The sequence below is a fragment of the Lactuca serriola genome, chromosome 5 (assembly GCF_051521515.1).
Source record: "Lactuca serriola cultivar US96UC23 chromosome 5, Lser_US96UC23_V15, whole genome shotgun sequence".
Classification (NCBI taxonomy): Eukaryota; Viridiplantae; Streptophyta; class Magnoliopsida; order Asterales; family Asteraceae; genus Lactuca; species Lactuca serriola.
Genome location: NC_136412.1, coordinates 317,674,815 through 317,683,451, shown reverse-complemented (window position 1 = coordinate 317,683,451; position 8,637 = coordinate 317,674,815).

Here is an 8,637-nt window from a genome sequence, read left to right as displayed (position 1 = left end):
AAAAACTCATTATTATACATAAATACAATGTATTTTTTTATTAACCTACTTATAATTTCCATTATAGGATTATTAGATTGATAAGTAGGGTAAAATTGCTTATGATTTTTTGATTCTTTAGAGACTAATTTGATACTACCAAATTCCTTATATACCCTTGTTTGATGTATTACTTTCCTGCCTCTATGAGACACATTTTGTAATCAATTACCTGAAATTGCAGCCTTGATATTCTCTAGATTTCAAGCAGTTCACTTAGTCTTTTATGGAAAAAAATATCTAACCAAAGCATTTCATCAAAAAATATCCAACAGCTCTCGTGGTAGCAACCCCCTTTTGATTCACCCTGCCACCTGTAGTCCCGTCAACCACTTCACTTGTCTGAGCTGGTGCCACTTTGTTTTGTTCGTATAGTTCCAACATTTGTTTGCTCACCTCTGAAAGAAAAAAACAAAAAAACAAACAATGATGACGATGACGAATATTTATATTAGTTTATAAGGGCAGAATTGGAAAAAGGAAAGGAGAGGGACCATCTAGATGATCATGCTTTAGCTAAAATTGAGAAAATATACATTGGAGGAAATAAGGCTGCAGTTTGAGGATTGGAAAAATGACGAATATTTATATTTGTTTTTGTCTTTAGACATTTCTGGTTACATGAGTATAGGGCTGCAGTTTGAGATTGGAAGAAATAAAAATAACATGAAATATCAAGTTTCTATTAATTTTGTTGACAATCATCTTTAAAATATAGCTTACCTTTTCTGAAATTTTAGCCAGTTCCTCCAGCCATTGTCTCTTAGACTTTTCCCTTCTAGCACTTCAACTAGGGTTCTAGGGATTCATACCAAATGTTAACTGGTATCATGGAAAATAAACAGTAGCCATACCACCGAAGTTGTTGGACATCTATTTCTCTCTTCAAGACCTAAACAAAAAAAAGAGAAAATCTTAAGGATATTAACAAGGGGAACTGTTACTTCCACGGACATTTTTGATACTACACTGATGCATACCAAGCACCTTTTGACAGTGCATCAGATGCAGGTTGTGACCTCCCAAAATCACCTGCTCACATTAATTTTCTTTTTAACTAATAATATGACATTATCAATCTCACCATATTCACTACCTGATTAGCTTTGATAATGAAAACACTCTGCTGAGAAATTCCCAGAACCATAGCCACAATACTTGTTGATCCCTGCATTTGTCTCATCATAGTTTAGAGCATGTTTCCAGTAGTAATCATAAACCCCTTCATCAGTTGCATTGTCATCTATCACAACATTCCCAATCTGCACAATCACAATACAAAACACCCATTGGTTGTATTCGTGCTTATGTGGCGTCTGTTACATGTGACAAGACATGTTTTTTCTTGTTTCGTCTACTAACTACTTACCGCAATCCCACGAAGATTAATGTTTGTTCCATTAGTTTTCTTGTTTTTTGAGAGAATGAGAGAAGCAAGTTGGGGTACGTAGTGACCTGCTAGAAGTCTCACTTGTTCAGTAACTTTTTTAGTCAGCTTTACCTATTAATCACATATTAAACTAGTTAAATAAATATTAAATATTTTTCCAGCCTAAATTACCTATTAAATAGATATTTTACCAGTGTAGGTAGAAGGTCTCCAACATTAAGTGGAAGTCCAGCCCCATCAACCATCCATGGTTTTTATTAGATAATCCGTTTGTCTGTGCTGCCTTCACTCCAGTAGTTATTAATTCGTTCAATCTTACCTAAAAGAGCATTAAAAAAAAGTTAAACTTATATAAAGCAAAAAAAAGTTATAAAATAATTGGTATATTAAGAGGTAACATGGTACAAGAAAAACAACCCCTAATTCACTTTCTGCCACAACACTCAAATCAGAAAACCCATATGTAGATATTTGAAGCTCACTGTAATAAAACATTCTCAAAGGTTTGATCATGGCAGGAGTTTGGTATTGAAAAAGGGAACACAATGGAAGTAGTAAAGATAAAGGCATGCCTAAAGAAATATCATCCAACAAGTAGTGATTACCTTCTTCATTCCCCAGTTTGTTGTTAATATCCATGACCACTGGAATGTATGAAATTTCCCCTTCCAGCTTTAAGATCTGTCCTAAAAGTAAAATCAACAACAACAACATTAACACCATAACAGGAATAGTAAAAAAAAGCAGGAACATTAATAACTTGAAATTAAGATTGTGTGCTAAACAATAAAATTCGGCCATGTATTCCTTGACCCAACAAATTAACTATTTCTAATTAGTTGCAGATGTGAAATCGCCTAATGGGCATTTGAAATCTGAAATCAATTAAGTGATTCATTAACTAATGTGAAGTTGTGAACCGATTGAAATCAATAAATTGAGTATAATCAATAAATTCAATCATACCAGTTGCTTCAATCGAATCCTAATTTATAAGGAAAATAAAAAATCAATAGCAAAACTGGTAGATTTTGAGACCAATTAGACAAAACGTTGGTACCAGGGTACCAAATTGGCGTTCCAAAAATGCAAAATTGGCGACCCAAACTCCAAATTGGCGATCCTAATCACGTATTAGACCAAATCCGTTCGCTAAAAACACGTTCCAGCAATCGATTTTGCCATTCAGTGGGGTCGTTGAGTTTCCATACCGAAGTACGTTTCCACCTACGATCGGAACGATAACGTACCATGATTGGGAACGAAACGTTTAGAACATGGATCATGGATGATAGAGCGATCCCTGTGACTATGGGGAAGAGTTGTTGGGTTCCTCATGAAACATCGAAGGTTTTAGAGATTATGGGTTTCAATCCTACGAAAACATTGGAGCAAGTCAATTTGAAATTGAGCCGAAGGAGTACCATGAATGTAGGAAAACACTGTTTCCTCCCGGATCGAACTCTGATGGCCCAGACTTCATTGTCTCCGGTTTTGCCTCCAAATCCTTCACATCTCCTGATTTGACCTATATATTCTCCTCAAAAGAGATTTTCTCCTATTATCAGCGTTTCAAGAACCCAAATTAACCTGAGTAAACTAATTTTTAGGTATTTTTATTATACGAAGAAAAGTGATTAATACCTGGTGTAACTTCTCCATGAAATTTTCATCATCCCTTTCAATTGCATCATCGTCACCCCTTATGTAAAGCAGGTAAGTATTCAGAGTATAGATGAACATGTTGTCGCCAGAAATCAAGTGTGACTGCGTGGAATTTGCAAGGTGCTCGTTATACATTGCAATATGTTCAAGCCAATGAATCACGGCTAAAATAGTAGGAAACATGTGAGGCGATCCAGGGGATTTTAAGGCCGACTTGTTGACAAGGGTAAATGTTGATTCAAACCCTAGAAATAGCTCCATAAGGGTCAGTGATGTGATGGGGAAATGATTTTCAATGTAATATAGAGGAGGTTGCTTCAAGCCCTAGAAACCACATGACGTCGAGAATAATGAAGAAGCTAAGGGGGTGTTTGAGAGTGATGTATGTTCTTGTTCTGGATGTGTAGCTGAGAGGCATCGTGCTTGAAGGTGGTTGCAATCAACATTTATTTTTGGTAGAAGATAGGTGAAGTGAGGAGTTCAATCGATGTTTTTAGAGTGAAATCGGAGATTGGAGAGCCAAAGAGGAGAGAATCACATAAGCATGAAATGTGGATTGATTTTTTAGGGTTCAATGGTGGTGAAGCGGATAGGAGAGGAGGGAGAGGGGAGAATCGATTGCGAAGATGAAAGATAGAAGGTAGCAAAAAACAAGGCGGGTTTTCAAAATTTTGGGGATTTCATTTTCGCCCGTATCTACTAAACACATGCGTTCATTAAAATTATAAAGCGACACTTATAGAAGACACCCATTTAAGATACAGCGCCCTCCGTGTTCTTAATTTTTTTCTTATGACACTAATTTAAGGTCACGCAATAATGCGTGACTTAAATCCTTAATTTTTTTGAAGAGATGACACTTTTTTAATGTCACTCTCTTTTGCGTAACATAAATCAATGAGTGTCGTGGTTTGCGCGTCGTAAAAGGGTCTTTTTCTTGTAGTGTCCGTTATGTTTTGAAAAGTTCAAAACTTGTCCTCAAGTTTTGAAAATATGTTTTGTGATTAAAAGTCTAATATAATATTACAAGATTTATATATATATATATATATATATATATATATATATATATATATATATATATATGTATAATTAAAATGCTAGTCTTACCGTTAGTAGGCCTCATTCACGAAGCCGGTCTATAAGGTGGGTATAAGGTTGCTGCCTATAAAATGGCGCTTAATGGGTGTACACTCTCACCCACCGCTTGCTTAATCGGTGGAGGTTCGTTAGCCAAACGGGTAGGATAGGGCAACTCAATCTCTTCATTAAAAGTATACTATTAAATATAAAGTAACTAAATGTTTTTCAAATTCCCAATCCTAGTTACTTTAGGAAAAGTGAATTGATGCAATCCCATGAAATTACACTTTGCACCCTTACTAAGAAGTTAGTGGAGCGTGTGTGGTTTACCGGCACACTAATTGGTTCTAAGAAAAGGTGGCAAAGGGTGATTCATTGTTTATCATAGTTCGATGGAGCGTGTGTGGTTTACCGGCACATCGAATAGGTGATTGTTACAATCAAGGCACCGTGTACATTTGCATGGTTATTCACACCCACTTTGTGATCCTCGGTATCCCAGTCACAAACGAGAGGGGCATATCAAGATTTAAACATGCCATTGAAAAGTTCAATGAATCTCATCGAAACCTAGGAATTCTCAATACATTTAGAACTTAAAGTTAGGTTTTCATGGTGGAGAATTAGTGAATCGTCATTCACTTACCTTCAAATTGTTTGCATGTTAGATTACGGCATCCCTTTTCTAATATGTAAATAATGTTGTTGGATCCTAGCCCTAATTTTTCTTATTGTGTGATAATTAGGGATTTTAAATTCTAATCAATCTTTGTCCTTTCTATTTGTAGATGTCGAATGCGAACAACGCTGCTGCTAGCTCGTTCACATTGATGAGCCTTTGCCAAAAGGTGACTTTCGATGAAACAAAATTTATCGAATGGATAAGATACATTCACACGATTGCTCGCTACGAGGACAAGGAGTATGTCCTTGATGAGAAGCTCGAGAAAATCAACCCAGAAATCGCTACTCCGGCTGAAATGACTGCTTTTGAGACTCATGAACTTGATGTGATGAAGGTTCATTGCATCATGACAGCCACAATGAACGCCGAATTCCAAAAGTCCTATGAGGACATGTATCCGTACGAAATACACCAAGACTTGTTGGAGAGATACCACCAAAACGCGAGGCAGGAACGTTACGAGATCTTCACTAACATGATCTCCGCTAAAATGGGACATGGTGAATCTCTAACCGTACACTTGCAAAAGATGCAAAGGTATGTCGATCGTCTTCACAAGTTGAATGTCGACTTTGGGGAAGATTTGGCTATCGACATGGTCCTTCACTCCTTGCCTCCGTGTTACAACCAATTTAGGATGACCTACCACATGAACAAGGAAGAGGTCAGCCTAAATAAGCTCCAAGGTTTCCTTAGGGTTGCTGAGAGCAACCTCAAGGACAAGTCTGTTGCACCCACTCCCAAGCCACCCGCTGCTCCTATTTTGGCCATTGGGCAGGGAAGAGGCAAGAAGAGGAAGGCTCCGTCTAAGAGCCACCGCAAGGGAAAGTCCCGAGATGGTTCCTCTTCTAGTGGGACCAAAGTTGATCCTGCTAAGCCTAACCCTAACCCAAAGGAGGCAGAGTGCCACCATTGCCACAAAATAGGGCATTGGAAGAGAAGTTGCCCAGAATAACTGCAAGCCATCATGGAAGGAAAGATCAAGTCGTCTTTCGCAGGTATATACACAATTAAATCTAATGATTCATCTCATGCTATTTCTTGGGTCCTCGATATCGGGTGTGGTTACAACATTTTTTCTGAATTGCAGGGACTAAGAAGAAATAGAGATGTGGAGCATGGAAGAATAAATCTAATCATGGGGAACAGAAGATCGTCGCCTGTGACCAAGATTGGAGTGTATTCTCTAGTGCTTAGTAATGGATTATGTTTGGAATTAAATAATTGTTGCTACTCGCCAGAAATGGCAAGAAACATCATTTCATTTCATGGTTTGTTTAGACAAGGATTTAGATTGTCTTTTTAATAATGAGAATAGTTCAATTTATGCTTATCTAAATGGTGTCTTATATTTTGAAGCAATGCCATGTAATGGAATTTATGAAACTGTTATGATTGTAGATAACCTAGGAAATGATGTTTTATGTATGGATTCTTCCAATAGTATGGATAGAGCATCCTTGTGGCATTGTCGTCTTGGACATGTCAACAAGAAGTGCATAGCCCAACTCCAAAAGGATGGAGTGTTGGAGTCATTCGACCTTAGGGAATATGACACATGTGAGTCTTGTCTACTTGGAAAGATGACCAAGTCACCCTTCACTAGCACATGTGAAAGGGGTGAGGGTTTGTTGGACCTCATACATACCGATGTATGTGGACCCTTTAGATCAACCACAAAGGATGGGAACCACTTCTATGTGACTTTTACCGATGACTATAGTAGATATGGGTATATCTACTTAATCAAACAAAAGTCAGAAACATTTGAAAAGTTCAAAGAGTTCAAGAATGAAGTGGAGAATCAATTGGGCAGGAAAATCAAGATGCTTCGATCCAATCGAGGAGGAGAGTACCTAAGTCTTGAATTCCACGACTATCTAAAAGAGTGTGGAATAGTTTCACAATTGATGCCACCTAGGACACCGCAGTTGAATGGTGTGGCAGAAAGGCGTAATCGAACCTTGTTAGACATGGTCCGTTCTATGATGAGTCGTGCTTCACTACCTATCTCATTCTGGGGGTATGCCTTAGAGACTGCCACCCATATCCTTAACCGAGTCCCTACTAAGAAGGTTGCCAAAACACCTCACAAGATGTGGACAGGGAAAGCTCCCTTGTTAGCACATATCAAGGTTTCGGGTTGCGAGGCTTTCGTAAGACGAGATACTCATGACAAGTTCGAACCTCGTAGTGAGCGATGTATTTTCATCGGCTACCCGTAGAAATCCTTTGGATATCTCTTCTATAGACCGAAGGAAAATGTTGTCTTCGTTGCGAGGAGAGGAGTTTTCCGAGAGCGAGAACTCATAAGCCAAGGAGGTAGTGGGAGGCAAATCAAGCTTGAAGAGATTCAAGAATCGATTGATGAAGGAACCTCTACCGCTAGTGCTTAACCAGAGGAGGAAACTCCAGTTGAACCGATTGACGAATCCTTACCTCTTAGCCGTTCCGAAAGAGTTAGAGTTCAACCCTAGTTTTATGGTTTTCAGATTACTACCGAAGGGGACACATATATTAGTGATGGTACACTGATAAATCTAGATGAACCTAATAGCTATAAGGAAGCCATGGCAGGCCCGGAGTCTGCGAAATGGAAAGAGGCAATGGACAGCGAGATCCAATCCATGTATGACAACCAAGTTTGGAATTTGGTTGATAATGTGCCTGGACATAAGACCGTTGGGTGTAAATGGATCTTCAAGAAGAAGAACGACATGGATGGAAACGTACACACATATAAGGCGCGATTGGTTGCGAAGGGCTTTACTCAAACTCTCGGAGTTGACTATGATGAGACCTTCTCACCAGTTGCGCAGATAAAGTCTATTAGAGTGATGCTAGCTATTGCCGTATTTCATGATTATGAGATTTGGCAAATGGATGTCAAGACCGCTTTCCTTAATGGTAAGTTGGCTGAGGATGTTTACATGGCTCAGCCAGAGGGTTTTGTTGATCCGAAGCATCCAAATAGAGTGTGTAAGCTTGAGAAGTCCATTTATGGACTTAAGCAAGTGTCTCGCAGATGGAATCTTTGTTTCGATGAGAAAGTCAAAGAGTTTGGATTTGTACGAAGCGAAGATGAATCGTGTGTATATGTCAAAGCCAGTGGGAGTATAGTAAGCTTCCTCGTTCTGTATGTTGATGACATACTACTCATAGGAAACGACGTCCCAACACTGCAGGAGGTTAAGTCCTGGCTCGGGAAGTGCTTCGCTATGAAGGATCTCGAAGAGGCTTCCTATATTTTAGGAATAAGGATAGTGAGAGAAAGAAGTAAGACACTAATAGGACTTAGTCAGAACACTTACTTATATAAAGTACTAAAACGTTTTAGTATAGAAAATTCGAAGAAGGGAGAATTACCGATACAAAGTAATGCCAAGTTGAGTAAGACTCAAAGTCCGAGTACCGAAGCTGAAATAGCAGAGATGAGCCGAGTTTCATACGCTTCCACAGTTGGCTCAATCATGTATGCTATGACTTGTACTCGCCCTGATGTAGCCTTTGCTTTGAGCATGGTTAGTAGATATCAAGGGAACCCTGGCAGAGCCCATTGGATTGCGGTCAAGAATATCCTTAAGTACCTTCGGAGGACCAAGGAATGGTTTTTAGTCCTCGGGGGGAGTGATGACTTGAAGGTGCGAGGGTATAGTGACGCCAGTTTTTAGACCGATAGGGACAACTACCGTTCGCAGTCGGGCTGGGTCTTTACCCTTAATGGAGGAGCAGTAACTTGGAAAAGTTCCAAGCAGGAAACCGTAGCTGATTCAAC